A 17,673-nucleotide genomic window follows, 5' to 3' on the forward strand; every position below is an offset into this window, starting at 1 on the left:
CGTCGTCGAATGTGCTTGGACGACCTAAAGATTTTCCATGTCTTGCCGATCACTCTGTTTCTACAAAACATTTATGCCAATCATAAATTATAGGCCTACTAGGAGGATCTTTAGCGTACTTAGTAGGGAAATTACGCTGAACTGTTGTCGCCGACTTCGATTCTTCAAACCAAAACACACAGCTAGCACTCTCGGGTCCAGTGAAGGCAGTCATCTTTAACGCAACTGCCGCTAACGCTCCTTATGGTGCGATTCGGCACTAGCGAACTACGCGAAACAAAACTTGATCTATTTCCCTACAAATCGACACTGCAATCACATCTGTAGGTACTATGAATTAATTTATATGGATTTTCAAAGTTGTAAAGTTCTTTTTGAAACACCCTGTATTTGGCGGAGGTTATTTTCCTAACTACCACATATGAGGGTTTCGCCCCATTCCATTCCTGCATGTAGCGCGCGTACAATGCCTGGTTAAATGCGTCTCTGTGGGTGGAGAGAGGAAAAAAAACTGGCCCGAAGCGGTCAGAAGACAGGAAGAAATAACATAGTGAACAGACAGAGCACTGCAAGAAAAGAAAAGAACACGAATGATGAATTGAAGTTGACACACTGTTCTTAATTGGCCCATCCAAGACAGAAGAAAAAAAAAGATCAGTATAGCTTGTGTTACAGATATGACTAGAATCATAGAGCGAAAGAACATGCGAGTTTCCAAAATAATGCCCATGTTATGGCGTGTGTCTCCAAAATAACGTCCATTTTATGGCGTGTTATAGAGGAACGCTGAACGATGTTACCGTCGCCTAAAAGGTGTAAACAGCGCAACGGCCAGACGATGGCGATTTTTTAACGGAATGCACTACGAATGCAACACTTTAACGTGTCATTTCCTTCTGTGATACTGCTTATACAGATTATGTCCTCTGGCTGTTCTGTTGTTTGGTCCTTTATGCAGAACAAATTTATTTGAAACTACTTTGCAGGGATGATGTTTAAGTCAAACTAGGGATGCAACAGTGATTGTTGTTACAACAACTTATCATCCGGCACATTCGCACTAACTTCTAAATGAAACGACCGGTGGACCCACCACTGCGAAAAACCACGCAGATTTTTTTAAAAATACCTAGCGGCTTAATAACAGTTTGATTTTCTCATTTTTATGACAGCCCTGTGCACACTCCACGTGATGTAAAAGGTTTTCCTTCGATATAGCTGATTAGCAGCAGTCATCCGCACGCGAGCAAAATAAGTGTGCCTACGGATACATCGAGAATCGGACACCAGGACAATACGCGCTTCGATCACACAAGAATAAGGAAAGTTCTGTCTGGTTTTAAGCTTCTCCGATTAGTGGACTGTTTTTATGTTTCTAGTATTTTCGGGTGTCCAGCAGGGTGCAGTCTTTTCGTAATATGATGTTTCTTGAATGGACTGTTTGTGCGTTGGTAGTATTTTCAGGTGTCCAACCGGGTGAAGTCTTTTCGTAACACGATATTTCCGTCACACGTGCTTCTTAATCTGATCTTGTTTTCGCAGTCCTTCATAAGGACTGTAGTACATTCCCAGATTCCTCACATGACTTTGTTTTTTGGAACTATGTAAGTAGGCTTTCGCAGACCTGGTACGTCTAACTAGGAATGTCTGCCACTTCAGGTTTTCCGGCATTTTCGTGACGTTATCCCCACAGTCAAACAAACCTGTCACCAGTCACATGGTCCTCCTCGTTATACATTCAGTGCCCAAAGGCCCAATGTTAGTCCTATTTCGGATAGGCTCCACACACTAGTGTAATATTCTAGGATGGGTTGCACTAGAATTTTGTAAGCAATCTCATTTTTAGATTGATCACATTTTCCCAGTACGAAAAACACTGTACACTCATTTTCCTTTTTCACATGAGGAAAAAAAATGGTTCAAATGGCTCTGAGCACTATGGGACTTAACAGCTGTGGTCATCAGTCCCCTAGAACTTAGAACTACTTAAACCTAACTAACCTAAGTACATCACACACATCCATGCCCGAGGCAGGATTCGAACCTGCGACCGTAGCAGTCGCGCGGTTCCGGACTGCGCGCCTAGAACCGCGAGACCACCGCGGCCGGCTACATGAGGAAACAAACAAATGTCGTTAGGTGATAAATCAGGCGAATATAAGCAGTGAGACATTACTTCGATTTTTCCTTAATGAGTCGCGTAGAGGCACGGGATGAATGGCTGCTTAAGTGTTTCTTTGCGTGCTGCAATTATTCGAGAAAAAAGAACACCTCTGTAAACAGAGTTTCCACTTATAACCATTTTAATTAATTCAGCTGTTTGTCCTTTGTGAAACACTATATATTGTATTAACTAAACGAGACCCCTTTTGCCCTTGTTTCGACCTGTTTCGTGTTATAAACCCGCTTCCCAGTACGTAACTTAGTCCAAGGATGGCAACCAAACGAAAACTAAGACAAATGAACTTCCTAATCTGTCAAGTGACGACTTAAACTATATGTTATCTCTGTTGTCTGCTTTGACACCGTTACATTAGTATTGGACTACATTTACTGTAACTATTAATAAGCTTACACTGGAGTAAAGCTATGTGCGCAAGAGTGGTATTTGTATGATGAACTGTTTACAAATAAAGACACCAAGGTACCCCTCCTATACAGAAGCTGCAACATTATCTAAAAGAATGAATAATCGAACTGAGTCTTCTCATTCCACTTCTAATGTTCTAAAAATGGCAGTAAAGTATATTCCCTTTGTTTAAAAAATCTCTTATGTTTTGATAAATATACTCAAGTAGCATTTAGTTGTAACTCTAGCCTTGTTGAAACTGTGGTCTTTTCCTCTTCTAAGATTTGTGTCGGTTGTCTAAATTTGTTCCGCAGCTGTGTGTTTCAGAAACATTTACTTCTAAAAACCACTTTTGAAAATACCCTACAGTATGATGCAACCAAGGAAGAGGGACAAAAGTCATATCTGACTCTGATTGCCTCAACTTCTGAAGCAATTGTCTACCGCAGCATTCCATTTTTTTGAAGTGGATCCGTTAAAAAGTAAATCTTTAAAAGCCAGCTTCCTTTATTCGTGCTCGTGAACAAATATTGTATCCCTAAAATAGGAATAACGTTGCTCTCATCCGAATCGACAGCAAACCGACACCGACAAAGATAGTTCGGGTACACATGACAACGCGGCAAGCCGAAGAGGAAGAGGTAGGAAGAGTGTATGAGGATATTGAACGGGTTATTCAGTACATAAAGGGAGATGAAAATCTAATAGTCATGAATGATTGGAATGCGGTTGTAGGGGAAGGTATAGAAGAAAGGATTACGTGAGAACATGGGCTTGGTACTAGTAATGGGAGAGGAGGAAGACTGAGTTTTGCAATAGTTTTCGGCTAATAATAGCGAATATTCTGTTCCAGAATCACAAGAGGAGAAGCTATACTTGGAAAAGACCAGGTGATACGGGCTGATTTCAGTCAGATTACATCATGTTCAAATAGAGATTCCGAAATCAGACACTGGATTGTAAGGCATACACAGGGGAAGATATAGACTCAGATCACAGTTTAGTGGTGATGAGAGTAGGTTGAAATTTAAGTGACAAATCAGGAAGAGTCAACATGCAAAGAAGTGGGATACAGAAGTGCTAAGGAATGAAGAGATACGCTTTAAGTTCTCTGAGGATATAGATATTGCAATAAGCCATAGCTCAGTAGGCAGTTCAGTGGAAGAGGAATGGATATCTCTAAAAAGGATAATAACAAAGTTGGAAACAAAAATATTGGTAAAAAGAAGGTAACTGCAAAGAAACCATGGGTAACTGAGAAAAACTTAAAAATGCTTAAAACATGTTTAGGGAAATTCAGGAAGACAGAAATACAAGCCACTTAGGAACGAAGTAAATAAGAAGTGCAGGGAAGCTAAGGAGAAATGACTGCATGAGAAAGTGAAGAAATCTAAAAATAAATTACTGTCGCAAGGATTGACTCACCATACAGAAAAGTCAAAACAACCTTCCGTGAATTGTCTGATTAGGGACCGATGACCTCAGCAGTTTGGTCCTTTATGAATTCACACTCATTTGAACATTTCAACTTGTCTGATAATGTGGCAGAAGAAGAAACAGGAGTTGATATGGAAGAGATAAGTGATCCAGTATTATAATCAGAATTTAAAAGAGCTTTGGAAGGCTTAAGATCGAATATGACAGAAGGGGTAGATTACATTCCATCAGAATTTCTATAATCGTTAGGGGAAGTGGTAACAAAACAACTATTCACGTTGGTGTGTAGAATGTGTGAGTCTGGCGGCACACCATCTGACTTTTGGAAAAATATCCTCGACACAATTCCGAAGACTACAAGAGCTCACAAGGCGAGAATAACACTGAACAACAAATTTGAAGTGAAAGTGTATAAATTGCATGATTTTGAGTTAGTTCTGTTTATTTCAGTACAAAATCATCATCTACTTAAATATTTAGCTCTAGTTTTTTAAAAGTAATCTACATTTTTGTATAAATAACTCACTATCTAAATATGCATTCATGTTCCAAGATTCAGCATAACAAATTTTAAGTGATTATTTACTTGAACTATGTTATATGTTATGCATTGACAAATTTCAGCGCCATTCTGGAAGTACAACAGTAAAATATTAAGAAAAAACGAAGATAATATTACGTGAATGAAAATACTTTGTAAGTCTACTTTGTACCAGAACTATATAAAGCACAAAAGAAAAATTACATATTTTGTTCAGAGATAAATTCAGAAGACGACCGTTTTCGCTTGGCTTGACGTTTATACACATGTTCGGGAACATACCTTATGACAGTCCAGCAGTAATCTCCTAAAATGGTAGGGCTCCACTTTCCGGCATACCTCGTCACAAATGTGGCAATATCTTGATAAATCGCTCCCCATTTTCATCACTTACTGCACCACAGTCTTTGGGGAAGAAATCAAGATGACTATGTAAGAAACGCATTTTCAGAGACATGTTGCAACGACGAACCACGTTTTTCATAAAATGAAAACATGTCATCTACAATCTCCTTGTAATTTATTGCTCGTTGTTTCCCTAAGAACTGTAAACAGACTGTCTTAAAACATTCCCATGCATGCTTCTCATCACCTTGTATGATTCCATCAAAAGTATGGTCTCCAAAAAGCTCTCGAATCTGTGGGCCTACAGAGATGCCCTCCTTTACTTTGGCATCACTTAAATAAGGGAATTTTTGCCTTAAGTACTTAAACGCGACACCATCTTTGTTTATTCCTTTAACAAAGTTTTTCATGAGACCCAACATGATGTTGCAAGGGCAGGAGCAGAATCTTTTTAGGGTCTACTAGAGGTTCACTCTTAATGTTCTTTATACTTGGTTGAAGAGATTTTCTGATGGGATATTCATGTTTAATGTAATGAAATGCACGAGCTCGGCTATCCCATTCACAGAGAAAGCAGTAATATTTGGTATACCCTAACTGCATACCGTATAGCAGTGCAACCACTTTCAACTCACCAAAAATCTGTCATTGAGAGTCATTATGCTCGATGGCTTCTAGTAAAATTTTCATGTTTTGGTAACTGGAATAGAAGGTAGCTCATTACCACTAGGTAAAAGCACTGCTCTTAAACTCAACTTTGACGAATCAATAAAGAGTCTTCACTCATCATGGTTGTAATTAATTCTCAGAGCCTCCATTAGACCATTTACGTCTACACATGCCACAAGACTATCTTCTGCTCTCTTCTGCGGTAGAATGAAACATTTACATTGCTTTCCAGAAAATTGCACTGCTACCATCTTGGTGCTAAATTCTCAGCCTTAGCTTTAGAGAGCTACAAATCTCTAATGAGCTCATTTAACTCATTTTGAGACAATTTTTGTGAATCATCAATTGATGATATATTTGGAAGAAACTCTGGATCTTGTTATGTACATGGTTCAGGACATTCAGAATCCCCATCAGAAGTAATCTCGTACATTGTCGGTGGTTCAGGTATTGGCAGTCCTTCCCCATGTAGAACTGGTCGTATAGCAGATGGAATGTTAGGATAGATCACTGTCCGCTTCTTCTTCGTAGATATTTCCTTCTTGATAGAAGGAGCCATACAAAAGTAGCAGTGACTGACATGGTTAGTTAGCTCACGCCAGATCATGCGCACTGCAAAGGGCATAGAACTCCTTTCCCATGCATCCAATTCCTGAGGTTGCTGGCACAACTGTTGCATCTACATCTACATCTACATCCATACTCCGCAAGCCACCTGACGGTGTGTGGCGGAGGGTACCTTGAGTACCTCTATCGGTTCTCCCTTCTATTCCAGTCTCGTATTGTTCGTGGAAAGAAGGATTGTCGGTATGCCTCTGTGTGGGCTCTAATCTCTCTGATTTTATCCTCATGGTCTCTTCGCGAGATAAACGTAGGAGGGAGCAATATACTGCTTGACTCCTCGGTGAAGGTATGTTCTCGAAACTTCAACGAAATCCCGTAACGAGCTACTGAGCGTCTCTCCTGCAGTCTTCCACTGGAGTATATCTATCATCTCCGTAACGCTTTCGCGATAACTAAATGACCCTGTACCGAAGCGCGCTGCTCTCCGTTGGATCTTCTTTATCTCTTCTATCGACCCTAGCTGGTACGGATCCCACACTGCTGAGCAGTATTCAAGCAGTGGGCGAACAAGCGTACTGTATCCTACTTCTTTTGTTTTCGGATTGCATTTCCTTAGGATTCTTCCAATGAATCTCAGTCCGGCATCTGCTTTACCGACGATCAACTTTATATGATCATTCCATTTTAAATCACTCCTAATGTGTACTCCCAGATAATTCATGGAATTAACTGCTTCCAGTTGCTGGCCTGCTATATTGTAGCTAAATGATAAGGGATCTTTCTTTCTATGTATTCGCAGCACATTGCACTTCTCTACATTGAGATTCAACTGCTATTCCCTGCACCAGGCATCAATTCGCTGCAGACCCTCCTGCATTTCAGTACAATTTTCCATTGTTACAACCTCTCGATATACCACAGCAATATCCGCAAAAAGCCTCAGTGAACTTCCGATGTTATCCACAAGGTCAATTATATACATTGTGAATAGCAACGGTCCTACGACACTCCCCTGCGGCACACCTGAAATCACTCTTACTTCGGAAGACTTCTCTTCATTGAGAACTCTTCAATACAATCACACAATTGGTCTGATAGTCCATATGCTCTTACCTTGTTCATTAAACGACTGTGGGAAACTGTATCGAACGCCTTGCGGAAGTCAAGAAACGCGGCACCTGCCTGGGAACCCGTGTCTATGGCCCTCTGGGTTTCGTGGACGAATAGCGCGAGCTGGGTTTCACACGACCGTCTTTTTCGAAACCCATGCTGATTCCTACAGAGTAGGTTTCTAGCCTCCAGAAAAGTCATTATACTCGAACATAATACGTGTTCCAAAATTCTACAACTGATCGACGTTAGAGCTACAGGTCTATAGTTCTGCACATCTGTTCGACGTCCCTCCTTGAAAACGGGGATGACCTGTGCCCTTTTCCAATCCTTTGGAATGCTACGCTCTTCTAGAGACCTACGGTACACCGCTGCAAGAAAGGGGGGGGGGGGGGGGGCAAGTTCCTTCGCGTACTCTGTGTAAAATCGAACTGGTATCCCATCAGGCCCAGCGGCCTTCCCTCTTTTGAGCGATTTTAATTGTTTCTCTATCCCTCTGTCGTCTATTTCGATATCCACCATTTTGTCATCTGTGCGACAATCTAGAGAAGGAACTACAGTGCAGTATTCCGCTGTGAAACAGCTTTGGAAAAAGACATTTAGTATTTCGGCCTTTAGTCTGTCATCCTCTGTTTCAGTACCATTTTGGTCACAGAGTGCCTCGACATTTTGCTTTGATCCTCCTACCGCTTTGACATAAGACCAAAATTTCTTAGGATTTCCTGCCAAGTCAGTACATAAACCTTACTTTCGAATTCATTGAACGCCTCTCGCACAGCCCTCCTCACACTACATTTCGCTTCGCGTAAATTTTGTTTGTCTGCTAGACTTTGGCTGTGTTTATGATTGCTGTGAAGTTCCCTGTGCTTCCGCAGCAGTTTTCTAACTCGGTTGTTGTACCACGGTGGCTCTTTTCCATCTCTTGCGATCTTGCTTGGCACATACTCATCTAACGCATATTGTACGATGGTTTTGAACTTTGTCCACTGATCCTCAACACTGTCTGTACTGGAGACAAAACTTTTGTGTTCAGCCACAAGCACTCTGAAATCTGCTTCTTGTCACTTTTGCTAAACAGAAAAATCTTCCTAACTTTTCTAATATTTCTATTTACGGCTGAAATCATCGATGCAGTAACCGCTTTATGATCACTGATTCTCTGTTCTGCGTTAACTGTTTCAAATAGTTCGGGCCTGTCACCAGAAGGTCTAATACGTTATCACCACGAGTCGATTCTCTGTTTAACTGCTCAAGGTAGTTTTCAGATCATCATCATCATCATTTAAGACTGATTATGTCTTTCAGCGTTCAGTCTGGAGCATAGCCCCCCTTATACAGTTCCTCCATGTTCCCCTATTCAGTGCTAACATTGGTGCTTCTTCTGGTGTTAAACCTATTACTTCAAAATCATTCTTAACCGAATCCAGGTACCTTCTCCTCGGTCTGCCCCGACTCCTCTTACCCTCTACTGCTGAATCCATGAGTCTCTTCTTGCTTCTCCCATGCGTGTAACATGACCCCACCATCTAAGTCTGTTCGCCCTGACTGCTACATCTATAGAGTTCATTCCCAGTTTTTCTTTGATTTCCTCATTGTGGACACCCTCCTGCCATTGTTCCCATCTACTAGTACCTGCAATCATCCTAGCTACTTTCATATCCGTAACCTCAACCTTGTTGATAAGGTAACCTGAATCCACCCAGCTTTCGCTCCCATACAACAAAGTTGGTCGAAAGATTGAACGGTGCACAGATAACTTAGTCTTGGTACTGACTTCCTTCTTGCAGAAGAGAGTAGATCGTAGCTGAGCGCTCACTGCATTAGCTTTGCTACACCTCGCTTCCAGTTCCTTCACTATGTTGCCATCCTGTGAGAATATGCATCCTAAGTACTTGAAACCGTCCACCTGTTCTAACTTTGTTCCTCCTATTTGGCACTCAATCCGTTTATATTTCTTTCCCACTGACATTACTTTCGTTTGGGAGATGCTAATCTTCATACCATAGTCCTTACATTTCTGATCTAGCTCTGAAATATTACTTTCCAAACTTTCAATCGAATCTGCCATCGCAACTAAGTCATCCGCATATGCAAGACTGCTTATTTTGTGTTCACATATCTTAATCTCACCCAGCCAGTCTATTGTTTTCAACATATGATCCATAAATAATATGAACAACAGTGGAGACAGGTTGCAGCCTTGTCTTACCCCTGAAACTACTCTGAACCATGAACTCAATTTACCGTCAGCTCAAACTGCTGCCTGACTATCCATGTAAATACCTTTAATTGCTTGCAAAAGTTTGCCTCCTATTCCATAATCTTGTAGAACAGACAATAACTTCCTCCTAGGAATCTGGTCATATGCCATTTCTAGATCTATAAAGCATAGATACAATTCCCTGTTCCACTCATAACACTTCTCCATTATTTGCCGTAAGCTAAAGATCTGGTCCTGACAGCCTCTAAGAGGCGTAAACCCACACTGATTTTCATCCAATTGGTCCTCAACTAATACTCGCACTTTCCTTTCAACAATACCTGAGAAGATTTTACCCACAACGCTGATTAAAGAGATACCTCTGTAGTTGTTACAATCTTTTCTGTTTCCATGTTTAAAGATTGGTGTGATTACTGCTTTTGTCCAGTCTGATGGAACCTGTCCCGACTCCCAGGCCATTTCAATTATCCTGTGTAGCCATTTAAGACCTGACATTCCACTGTATTTGATGAGTTCCGACTTAATTTCATCCACCCCAGCCGCTTTATTGCACTGCAATATATTGACCATTTTTTCCACTTCCTCAAATGTGATCCTATTTCCATCATCATTCCTATACCATTCTACCTCGAAATCTGAAACATTACTGATCGTATTTTCACCTACATTGAGCAACTCTTCAAAATATTCCCTCCATCTGCCCAAGGCATCCACAGGATTCACCAGCAGTTTTCCTGACCTGTCCAAAATACTTGTCATTTCCTTCTTACCTCCCTTTCGAAGACTGCTAATTACACTCCAGAATGGTTTTCCAGCAGCTTGACCCATAGTCTCCAACCTGTTTCCAAAGTCTTCCCACGATTTCTTCTTGGATGCTGCAATTATCTGTTTGGCTTTGTTTCTTTCTTCAACATAACTTTCTCTGTCTACCTGGGTTCTGGTATGTAGCCATTTTTGATAAGCCTTCTTTTTCCTTTTACAGTCTGCCTTGACTGTATCATTCCACCAAGCTGTTTGCTTCATCCTACTTTTACACACTACTGTTCCAAGACATTCTTTAGCCACTTCTAGTACTGTGTCCCTGTACCTTGTCCATTCCTTTTCCAATGACTATAATTGACTACACTCAACTAACTGGTACCTTTCCGAGATCGCTGTTATGTACTTGTGCCTGATTTCCTTATCCTGAAGTTTCTCCACTCTTATCCTCCTACATATGGACCTGACCTCCTGCACTTTCGGGGTCACAATCCCAATTTCACTGCAGATTAAATAATGATCAGTGTCATCAAAGAATCCCCTGAATACACGTGTGTCCCTCACAGCCTTCCTGAATTCCTGATCTGTTATTATATAGTCAATGACAGATCTGGTTCCCCTGCCTTCCCAAGTATACCGGTGAATGTTCTTATGTTTAAAAAAGGAGTTTGTGATTACTAAGACCATACTGGCACAGAAATCCAAGAGTTGTTTCCCGTTCCTGTTGGCCTCCATATCCTCTGCAAATTTACCCATAACCTTTTCATACCCTTCTGTTCGATTTCCAATCCTGGCGTTGAAATCACCCATGGGCAGAACACTGTCCTTGTCCTTTACTCTAACAACTACATCACTGAGTGCCTCATAAAAACTACCCATCTTATCTTGATCTGTTTTCAGATAATGCTCTTAAAAAAATTTCACTGAATTCTTTGTCCCTGCCACCCGTTATAAACGTTTGAGTCTCCCAGTCTATATCTGGCAAATTAAAATCTCCCCCCAGAACTATAACATGGTCAGGAAATCTACTCGAAATATTTTCCAAATTTTCCTTCAGGTGCTGTGCCACAACACCTGCTGAGCCAGGGGGCCTATAGAGACATCCAATTACCATGTTTGAGCCTGCTTTAACCGTGACTTTCATCCAAATTATTCCACATTTCAGATCTCCATCAATTTCCTTCGATACTATCGCACTTTTTATCGCTATAAACAGGCCTCCCCCTTCACTGTCCAGCCTGTCTCTATGGTATACATTCCAATCAGAGTTTAGAATTTCATTGCTGTTTACATCTGATTTCAGCCAACTTTCCGTCCCTAGTACTATGTGGGCATTGCGACCGTTTATTAATGAGAGCAGTTCTGGGACCTTTCTATAGACGCTCCTGCAGTTTACTATTACCATATTAATATTGTTATTCCCTGTTGCGTTTTGCCTACTACTACCTTGTCATGTCTCAGGAGGCATCTTGTCGGGCCTAGGAAGGGAATTCTCTAACCTAAAAAACCCACATATGCACTCCACACGTACTCCGCTACCCTTGTAGGCGCTTCCGGCGTGTAGTGCACCCATGACCTATTCAGGAGGACCCTACATTTCTCCTCCCGATAGCGGAGGTCGAGAAATTTTCACCCCAGATCTCCGCAGAATCGTCTGAGCTTCTGGTTTAAGCCTTCCACTCGGCTCCAAACCAGAGGACCGCGATCGGTTCTGGGAACGATACTACAAATAGTTAGCTCAGATTCCACCCCGCGAGGGAGGCTTTCCGCCTTCACCAACTCCGCCAACCGCCTGTATCAATTGAGGATGACCTCTGAACCCAGACGGAAGGAGTCATTGGTGCCGACATGAGCAACAATTTGCAGTCGGGTGCACCCAGTGCTCTCTATCGCCGCCAGCAGGGCCTCCTCCACATCTCGAATGAGACCCCCCGGCAAGCAGACAGAGTGAACACTGGCCTTCTTCCCCGACCTTTCCGCTATTTCCCTAAGGGGCTCCATCACCCGCCTAACGTTGGAGCTCCCAATCACTAATAAACCCCTTCCCCCGTGTGCCTACTCGGACCTTGCAGAAGGAGCGGCCACATGTCCACTCACAGGCAGAGCGGGCGATGCCACACACGGCCAGCCTCCACATTGACCCCCCGCCTCGTGCGCCGCGAACGCCGCTCAACCCGCCACTCCCCTTGGGGAGAGGGTGGCCCAACCGCAGATCACATGTAGAGCCCAGGGTTTGTCCTGATCACCTATTTTGCCCCCAAAATAACAACTGTAAGCTGTTTTAATCAATGTAGTTATTTGCTGTTTCTGTGAAGCAAATGTCACTTCTCCACACACATAGCAAAATGTGTTAGCATTGTTAACACAAACTCGTGGCATTTTTGTTCACTTCAATAGCAGTCAACTTGAACAACTGGTACTTAATCTGGAAACAAATGTGCAAAAAGTATTCACTGAAGTTGAAGAAGAGGGAGACAAAAAGATCACTAAAATTGGTATCAAAATGTTTATATCCAAAATATTGCACACAAGTAAGACCAGGGACAATAATATAATCCATTGTTACTAGTTATTATGACTTTGACAAACTATTATACTATTTGATTTTAAACTTAACATAAAAATCCGTTTATAATTATCTCACCGTAATAAAACAGTGTAAAATGACAACTAGAGCTAAATTTGAATTGTCTTTGTGATATTCGCGATCAGCACATTAGAATTGATAGGAACTGGCTATTTTCATTCTATTTATATTTTCATTGTTTCACAGTGTTATTGCACAATCAGTTTAACAGCTCATGTATCAAAGTACTTACAAGAATAATACACAGAAGAATGGAAAAGAAAATTGAGGATAACGATCAGTTTCGCTTTAGGAAAGATGCAGGCACCAAAGAGTCAGTTCTGACGTTGCGGTTGATAATGGAAGCAAGACTAAAGAAAAATCAACACACGTTCATAAGATTTGCTGACCTGGAAGGAGCGTTCGATAATGTAAAATGGTGCAAGGTGTTGGAAATTCTGAGAAAAATAGGGGTAAGCTATAGTGAGAGACAGGTAATAAGCAATAGTTGCAAGAGGGAACAATAACAGTGGACGACCAAGAACTAAATGCTCGGATTAAGACGGGTGTAAGACAAGGGTGTAGTCTTTTATCCCTACTGTTTAATATATTCATCGAAGAAGCAATGACGGATACAAAAGAAAGGTTCAAGATCGGAATTAAAATGCAAAGTGAAAGGATATCAATGATAAGATTCGCTGATGACATTGCTATTATCAGGGAAAGTGAAGAATTACACAGTCTCCTGAAAGTAATGAACAGAATAATGAGTACAGAATATGGACTGATATTAAATCTAAGAAAGACGAAAGTAATGAGAACTAGCAGACATGAGAACGGCAAGAAACTTAACATCAGAATTGGTAATCTTGAAGTAGATGAAGTTAGGGAATTCTGCTGCCTAAGCAGCAAAATAACCCATGACGGACGGAACAATGAGGAGGTAAAAAGTAGACAAACACTGTCAAAAATGGCATTCTTCACCAAGAGAAGTCTAATCGTATTAAACATAGCCTTTAATTTCAGGACGAAGTTTCTGAGAATGTAAGTTCGGAGCACAGCGGTGTGTGGTAGTGAAATATGGGCTATGAGGAAACCGGAAAAGAATATAATCGAAGACTGATGACTCAGAAAATAAAATAAAGTAAAATAAAGGGATACAACACAGACACCGAAACGTATATGCAGCCTGTAGGCAAACCAGACTGCAGTTATAAAGAGTCGAAGGACATGAAAGAGAGCAATGATTGAGAAGGGAGCGAGACAGGGTTGTAGCCTATCCCCGGTGTTATTCGCTTGTACAGTGAGCAAGCAGTAAAGGATTGAAAAGAAACATTTTGAGCAGAAGTAAAAGTTCAGAGAGAAAAACCGACAACTTTGAGGTTTGCCGATGACATTGTATTTCTCTCAAGGACAGCAAAATACTTAGAAGAGCAGTTGAATGGAATGGATAGTGTGCTGAAAAGAGGTTATAAGATGAGCTTCAAAAAAGTGAAACAAGGGTAATGGAATTCAGACGAATTAAATCAGGTGACGTTGAAGGAATTAGATTAGGAAATGAGGCGCTAAATGTAGTAGATGAATTTTGCTATTTAGGCAGAAGAATAATAGGCGATGGCCGAAGAAGAGGCGTTGCCTCCTGTGCTGTCGAGAAAGAAATGGCAATATCGTGAACAGGTCTTTCTGTTTTGCAACTGGTAAACATGGCTGCTCTTTCAGTTGAAGTACTGCATGACGCACTTCAACCACGGTCTTTCCTGTTTTGTAATACGTTGAAATTTGCCCAGTCTTGTGTTTCAGAGTAAGAATTTGTAACAGCTGTTTGAGATGGACTAGTATGAGACAATCTTATCATACTGCATTTGAAGATCTTACACGCCTGCATTGACAACAATGCACTCCGTCTTCAGGCCACGGGTAAGAGTGCTACAAACAGCGTCCAGAATGGCCTGTAGGTGGCAGCATAGTGCAGATGCACACATACCGTCGCAGTATCAATATAAAGATGACCGCCCCACTTGCGACTTGCACCAGGGAAGAACAGCGTTCTGTTATTTTGTTTTTGCGTAGTGAAGGTGTGAAACCTATTGAAATTCACCGACGGATGAAGATTCAGTACGGTGATGCATGTTTGTCATAGCAGCAAGACTATGAATGGAGTAGGAAGTTCGCAAATGGTGTGACTTCAGTGGAAGATGCTCCTCGTCCAGGACAGGCACAACGAGTTGTGACTCCACAGAACATTGCAGCAGTTGAAACCATAGTGAAGGAAAACCGCCGAGTGACACTGAATGACGCAATGGGAGGAAAGAAGTTCCGTTCCGATGAAGAGGTACGCCACACGGTGCATGAGTGGTTGTGCGGGCTACCAAAAAATTTTTTTCTAAGGGAATTTATGCGCTTTGTAAGTGCTGGAGGACTTGCATTGAGCGTGGGGGAGATTATGTTGAAAAGTGATACAGCTTTCTACCACTTCTGCACAATAAATAATATTTAAAAAAATATTTAAGGTTTTCATTTGACTCACCCTCGTAGTTTTTTGTAGCTCTATTAATTCCAATTGTTGTTGTTGTTGTGGTCTTCAGTCCTGAGATCGGTTTGGTGCAGCTCTCCATGCTACTCTATCCTGTGCAAGCTTCTTCATCTGCTTAGTGTACTCATCTCTTTGTCTCCTTCTACGATTTTTACCCTCCACGCTGCCCTCCAGTACTAAATTGGTGATCCCTTGATGCCTCAGAGCATTTCCTACCAACCGATCCCTTCTTCTAATTCCAATTAACTTAGTGTTAAACTTGCCTAAAATGTGTCATAATTTACACAAATGATACGGACAGACCACAAAAAAATACCAAATGGTATTATTCTATTTCCCAGAATAAATGATTTTACATTAGCGTCTACAGAAATGTCTTCGAGTTTCATCAGGTCTCGGTTCGAAACTGAATTCGTGACTATATCTACTCCTGTCTGTGAGATTGTGATATAAAGCTAAGACGTGTCTGGAGACGCCCCAGAAAACTGTGAAATAACAACCTGACTGTCGCCTGCCATACGGCCTGACAACTGGGAGAGATGGTTAGGGGTGCCATTTCTAATTTCATTGTTGGACCCTTTGGGTGTCATCAGCGGCACGCTGACAGCAATGTGATTTGTTGACGAAATTCTACGCCCTTCATGGCACGCCATCCTGGGCTTACATTACAGCAAAATAATGCCCGCCCTCACAGGGCGAGAATTTCTATTCCTGTTCTCCATTCTTGCCAAACCCTACACTCGCCAGCAAGGTCGCCAGAACACTCCCCACCTGAGAACGTTTGGTGCATTATGGGCAGGCCCCTCCAACCAGCTCGGTATTTTGTCGATCTAACGCCCCAATTGGATAGAATTTGGTATGATATCCCTCAGCAGAATATCCAACAATTCTATCAGTCAATGCCAGGTGGAATAGCTGCTTGCATAAGGGTCTGAGGTGGACCAACGAGCTACTGACTTGGTCAATTTATGAAGCTCTTTCTCATGAATAAATCAATCAATTTTTCTGAACGTGTTGCCATTTGTTTATACGAGTGTTGGCCAGAAAGTGAGTTCTGATCAGTCGCGAAATGGACACCACAGTGAAAACTCGATGAAGCTTTGCACAGATGTGTTGAATAGTGTCTCTAGTATGACCGTCTATCGCATCAAGACGCTCTTTTCAGTTGTGAGCGCACTGTGAGAGAGTAAAGATGCCTAGAACCACAACGTCTCCCGCCAAGGAGAAAGGCCCGTTGAGAGGCTTCGCCTTAATGAATGCAGCCCACCTAACACAACTGCCATGCATTTCTTTTTCATGGGAATTCGCAGCCGAAATCTGCAGGGGCAGTGAAGACGCTCCTGCAGCCATTTCGATGGGAAGTGTTTGGTCACCCACAACACAGCCCTAATTGGCTCGTCCTGAGTATCATCTCTGTTCACATGAAATGCTGGATACAAAGAGAACACTTAGGCGCAGGCTACTTGCTATAGACCAGCGTAGAGAGTTATCGGAAAGCACAGGCAGCTGCCTTCTATGACGGTGATGTTGGAAATTTAGTATAATACTCCGACAGAGACTATGTAAAGAAGTATCTGGAAAGTGTAGCTAACTCTTGCAAATAAAATGTGTCTGCTTTTCACTGTCGTTTCCATTTAGCAACCGATCGGAACTTATTTTCTGGACAACCCGCGTATTTTTGTCTGTACATGCAAGTAGATATCCTCGGAGTAGTAAAGCAACTTAAATCATTAAATAAAATCAAGTCTTGTGGTCCAGAGTGTATACCAGTAAGTTCCTCTCAGAATATACTGATGCAATAGATTCATACTTAAAAATCATATACAACAGTTCGCTCGTCGAATGATGCGTACCCAAAGACTGGAAAGTTGCATAGGTCACACCAATATTCAAGAAAGTTTGTAGGAGTAATCTGCTAAATTACAGGCCCATATGATTAACGTCGATAAGCAGTAGAAATATGGAACACATATTGTGTTCGAACATTATGAATTACCTCGAAGAGAACGGTCTATTGACACACAGACAACATGGATTTAGAAAGCATCGTTCTTGTGAAACACAACTAGCTCTTTACACACACGAAGTGTTGAGTGCTGTTGACAAGGGATTTCAAATTGATTCCGTATTTCTAGATTTCCAGAAGGCTTTTGACACTGTACCACACAAGCGGCTTGTAGTGAAATTGCGTGCTTATGGAATATCGTCTTAGTTATGTGTCTGGATTCGTGATTTCCTGTCGGAAAGGCCACAGATCGTAGTAGCTGACGGAAAGTCATCGAAGTGATTTTGCGCGTTCCCCAAGGTAGTGTTGTAGGCCCTTTGCTGTTGCTCATCTGTATAAACGATTTAGGAGACA

Source organism: Schistocerca piceifrons, chromosome 6, assembly GCF_021461385.2.
Source record: "Schistocerca piceifrons isolate TAMUIC-IGC-003096 chromosome 6, iqSchPice1.1, whole genome shotgun sequence".
NCBI lineage: Eukaryota > Metazoa > Arthropoda > Insecta > Orthoptera > Acrididae > Schistocerca > Schistocerca piceifrons.